This window comes from Myodes glareolus, chromosome X (genome assembly GCF_982192425.1).
Source record: "Myodes glareolus chromosome X, mMyoGla1.1, whole genome shotgun sequence".
Lineage (NCBI taxonomy): Eukaryota > Metazoa > Chordata > Mammalia > Rodentia > Cricetidae > Myodes > Myodes glareolus.
Genome location: NC_142053.1, coordinates 19,648,048 through 19,653,658, shown reverse-complemented (window position 1 = coordinate 19,653,658; position 5,611 = coordinate 19,648,048). Strand labels below are relative to the sequence as shown.

Sequence of the window (5,611 nt, the reverse complement as noted above, 5' to 3'; positions counted from 1 at the left end):
AATTTTATGCAGAAACTGCCAAAGTCTTAGTGTTTAATAATTAAGACAACTGACCAAGATGTAAAGATACCAAGTTTGAGAAACTGGGGGTGTTGGGGGGACACTCTATGGACTATGCAGGCTGTGATAAGAATGCATGCTTTATAAACTTGTCGACACATAATAGTTGCAGAAAGCCACTTGGCTTTCTCTTGGCTTGGAAAAAACGACGTTCTGGATTCACTGTGAATATCAGCAGCCTTCAACTCTTTTGCACAGTACGAATCTTGTTTTTGCCTTCCAGTTCTTCCACTCCAGCCTGGGTCATGAGGTCAGCAATATTTTTTTCTAGGTTGTCAATGTGACTGTTCATGTTATCAATCCTTCCAATGATCTGATCAGACATGATCTGAAACTTGTCTTGCATCTGCTTCTGGAGTGTCTCCAGCACCAAGGTGATGTCCTCCATGGTCTTGGGGTCCGTCTCGGCCATCTCCCTGGTTCCCAGCTTGGCTGCGATGTCTCGGAACCGTCACCTACACTCTATTTCTCCATTCTCTGTATGTAGACAGTTAGTGCTATTAACTTTCCTTTTAGCACTGTTTTCAGAGTGTCCCAAAGGATGCTCAATCATACTACAAGGGCATTTGTTCAGCTATGTTCATAGCAGCATTATTTGTAATAGCCTGGAAACAACCTAAATGCCCCTCAACTGAAGAATGAATAAAGAAAATGTGGTACATTTACATAATGGAATACTACTCAATGGTAAATACAGTAACATCTTGAAATTTTCATGCAAATAGATAGAACTAGAAAAAAAAAACATCCTGAGTGAGGTAAACCAGACCCAGAAAGATGAACAGGGTATGTATAGGGCCCACAAGTCTACCCCTCCTCCCAGCGTTCATATCAAGGATAGCTTGAAGTTTCTGGCAAAATATCTTGTTGCAGTTTCTGGCAAAATATCTTGTTTGTTCCTGTGCTCGCTCTGCCCACCCTGGTGGTTAGCTACAGGGGAGTTGTTTGCTCCATCTTGAGGCTGGTAATTTGTCACCTGCCTGTGGGATGGCCACTGTTAGGTATTTAACAGTGGGATGCAGCTGTTAGGTATTTAAGGCTTTCTCTAAGCTTGAATACATGTCATTATGCATTCTCTCTTCACGAATGAGCCACATCTCTTGTGTTCTTTAATCTCCAGTCCCTTTCCTGACTCACAAACTGTCCTGTTGCACACACGCTACAGTTGGAGGCCACCAGCGAGATCGGGAAGTAGGGACCCCTGAGAGATTGCCCTCAGAAGGCTGGCCAGCAGGTAAGATATTGAAGGTGAGGGTGAATTGAAGATGGGTGCTAGTAATTCTGTTCAAGTAGTGTCTGACCAATTGATAGTTCTTTTAATGAATCAAGGCACCTTTATTAAAACTAAGACAGCACAAGAATACATTAAGACAGTTTTAGAATTTAGTCCCTGGCTTCTGTAAGCAGGGGATTTTAATTCTTGATTGGAAGCAGGTAAAAGCTGACCTTCAAAAGTCTTTAAAAGAGCGAGGGCCAGAAGAATTTCCCAAACAACGTTTTCGTTATGGTGTTTAGTCAAAGATGCTCTTCTCAGTGATAATGTAAAAGTGAAAGAACAATTAGAGAATTTGGTCAAAACCTTTGAGGAGATTTGGAATGAAGTATCTGTGAAATCTATTAAGAGCTTTGAGGAGGGGGAAGTTAAAAGTACTAAAAGGGATATAGAAGAGGTAGAAGAGACTTCAGAAAGGGAGATTGAGGATGGGGAGAGCTTGGGGGAATGGAGTGGTTGGGATGGAGTGTTGTGGGAGTAACTTCCGCTGCCTCAACCAATAGTCGCTGAAATACGAGCCCACAGTGCAGGGGGGAGCGACTTCTGCTCCGTCAGCCAATAGCCGCTGAAATATCAGCCCACTGGGGCGTGGTATATTTCTCTTTTAAAAAGAGAAGCAGATCCGGATCAGGCCCTCTTGGTCCCGGCTCTTGGTTCCAGTGCTTGCTCCTGGCTCCTGCTCCCGGCTCCTGCGACTAGGCTCCCTTCCTGACGGTTTATGGTGTATGTAAGTTTTACCCCCCAAAATAAATAACCCCTTAAAACATAACTGGTGTGGGATTGATTCACCGACAATTGACGCCCAACGTTTGGTTTAAGAACCACCCCCCCACCCCCAGCTCGGCCTCCCAGGATACACAGGTCCGGACAGTCTCTGCCGGCTTACTTTGCCCTGTTCGGCACAGATTTTTAAATTTCTTCTTGCAACGTGAGTCAAAGAGCTCACAGCGCAAGCTCCCTTTGAAGTTCCAGCAAGCTGTTTGAAACCCCTGCCATCCGCCATAACTGATTAGGAGTGCTGCAAGCAGCTTGACTCTTAATCCCAGCACAGGGACACAGGGCCCAAAGCACTAGGCCTCTTTAGCAACAGCGCAGTGGCTGTGTCACGACCCTCTGCATCCGGTTGAACAGAGCAGCAGGGCCTTGTTTATTGCCTTGTTTACTGGCCACTAGAAGCTCTCTGACCTTTTGTGATCTGTGGATTTAACCTCTGGATTTGAGTGTATATATTCTAGAGTTTACTTCCTCAATCAACACCACTGCCACGTGGATTCAGGTGCGCCCCACCTCCTACTGGCAGGCAATGGTCATTACAGGTAAGATTTTTCTTTTCGGTTGAAAATAAATACATACATACATACATACAAGTACAATTTCCTTTGATTGAAAATGTCGGAAAATATTACTATCCAAAAGTTCAATGGTTTTTTCAATTGCGCTATGGAGGATATTCTGAAGGATGTCTCAGATATTCCTCTTACTTTGTTATTCCTGGGATCTGTTGCTTTTCTGGTGTTTGGCTATTTTATAAGAAAGATACAGTCCTTACAGACTGAATCTACAATGCTGAGGGCAGAGATTAAAACCTTAAGAACAATTCAGACTGATACCAACCTCCTCAAAAAAGAGTTTGGAGATTTCAAAGAGGAAACTAGATCAGAGTTTGGAGTTTTCAAGGAGGAAACTAGATCAGAGTTTGGAGATTTCAAGGAGGAAACTAGATCAGAGTTTGGAGTTTTCAAGGAGGAAACTAGATCAGAGTTTGGAGATTTCAAGGAGGAAACTAGATCAGAGTTTGGAGTTTTCAAGGAGGAAACTAGATCAGAGTTTGGAGTTTTCAAGCAGGAGACTAGATCAGAATTTGGAGTTCTCAAGGAGGAGACTAGATCTTTGTTTGATATGACTCGGTCGACTGACCAAAATATCAAGAAGGTACAGTCTGATATTGCTTCTTTAGAAGGGAGCGTCACTGCTCTGGAGGAGGGGACAACCAAAATGACTCATAACCTCCAGTCCATGACTGTAAGTGCTGAAACATTAGCTGAGAGGATTATAACCATTGAATGTGAAAATCGGACTTTATCAAAAGGGTATGATAGATTAATTGACAGGATTTCCATACAAGAAGGCACAGTACATGCCATGAGGATTATGTCCAAGGAGGATATCATATCTCTAACGGACAAGCTCCATGCCTTGGAATTATCAATGAAGGCGATTGTGTCCAAGGAAGAAATAGTGTCTCTGACGGACAAGCTCCATGCCTTAGAATCATTAATGAAGGCTTTGGAGCATAATACTGGACAGGATATTCAGGACTTACAGAAGGCAATGGTGAGCAGATTTAATAAGATTGAGGAAATCATAGACTCTGATGAACAGGAGCAAAAGGTAGAAAGGCAACCTTCACCTCAAAAAACTCTCAGTCTACATAGAGTTATACCTGCCTTTCCAGTAATAACATCAGAAAGGATAACTGGCTCCAAAACCCCTAAGGTCATTAAAGAACATACATGGGAGCCTATACATATGAATGATCTGAAAGAATTTAAACAAGCAATTGTGAATTATGGACTACATTCATCCTTTGTTAGGGAGATGTTAAAATCCTGGGCTCTGAGCAACAGGGCCACCCTTCAAGATTGGAACCAGCTCACATCAGCTGTCCTTGAGAACGGACCTTTATGGCATTTCAAATGCCTATTCAAACAAGAGGCCAGACTTTTACAACAACAAGAATCAGCGAAAGGAATTGAGGTTTCTCTAGATCAAATTCTAGGGGAAGGACCTTACTCTGATCCTCAGGAACAAGCTCTTTATGATGAAAACATTTTATCCATGTGTGCTACAGCAGCTCTAAGGGCCTGGGACAGGGTTCAAGACTCAGGTCAGAGAGTAGAATCGTATGTCAGGGTCAAACAGGGTCAGAGAGAACCCTTTAGTGACTTTTTGCAACGACTAACTAAGGCTGTACAAATAGGGATACCTGATCCAGAAGCAAGAAATATAGTAATTGAGTCTTTGGCTTATGAGAATGCCAATGTAGAATGCAAAAGGATCCTGGGGCCTTTAAAGCTCAGATCAGTGCCTTTGGACGAATGGGTTTTACATACAATGAATGTTGATACATTTGATTATGGCAATGAAACATGGGTACAAGAAGCAATCTCCAAAGGTAAAAGGAGACATCAGATTACAAAATGCTTTCATTGTGGCAAAATGGGACACATGAAAAGGGACTGCAGACAATGGAATTCCAGGAATAATGCCTCTTCTAGGAATAACAGGAATAGGAGGACTCAGCCTTCAGGTTTATGTAGGAGATGTGGAAAGGGCAGGCATTGGACGAATGAGTGTAGGTCAACAAGAGATAAACAGGGCAACCCGTTGCCATCGGGAAACTCAATAGGGGGCCTCTTGAAGGCCCCCATGGCAAATGTGGTCCAGTCATTTCCGATCACTGCAGAGAACATGCCTCTTCAGGGAGATTAGAATGCCCCATGCCTGCTGTTAAAAGCAATAACGGCCTGAAGGATGAGTTAAATGTGGTGAATGAATCAAGAAATCTAAGAGGACAAAGTAAACGAATATTCTGGCAGACTTCTATAAATGAACAAAGACCACAGCTAAGAGTGTGTGTAAATGGCAAACTTATTACTGGCTTATTGGACACAGGTGCGGATGTAAGTATCATTACACCAGAGTCTTGGCATCCGCATTGGCCTCTTCAGGAGGTAGATATTCAGTTCTTAGGAATTGGAACCCTATCTCGAGTAAGACAAAGCATGAGATGGGTCAATTGTATAGGTCCAGACGGACAAATAGGAAAACTAAGGCCATATGTAGCAAATATTGCAGTGAATTTATGGGGCTGTGACCTATTGTAGCAATGGAACACCCAAATTAACATTCCTGCTGCTTCCAGAGCCTATATTTCTGAGGACAATAGTACAAGATATTACAGATGGCGGAAACCAGCCATTAGAGCTATACAAGAACACAACACAATTGATGGCTCTTCAGAGGTACCAACAGCCATGCCTCTACAATGGTTGACTGAGAAACCAATATGGACTAAACAGTGGCCTTTAGCTGAGGAAAAGTTACAGGCTTTAGAACAGCTGGTACAAGAGCAATTAGATGCTGGACATATAGAAGAATCTACCAGCCCTTGGAACTCTCCTGTGTTTGTTGTTAAGAAAAAATCTGGTAAATGGAGAATGGTGACAGATCTTAGGGCTATCAACAAGGTTATTCAACCTATGGGCCCTCTGCAAT

General features: G+C 42.9%; 1 pseudogene; it reads right to left on the bottom strand.

The window, feature by feature from the left end:
• Nucleotides 1-241: 241 nt before the first annotated feature.
• On the bottom strand, nucleotides 242-472 carry LOC125415299 (heat shock factor-binding protein 1 pseudogene; annotated as a pseudogene).
• Between the last annotated feature and the right edge of the window lie 5,139 nt (nucleotides 473-5,611).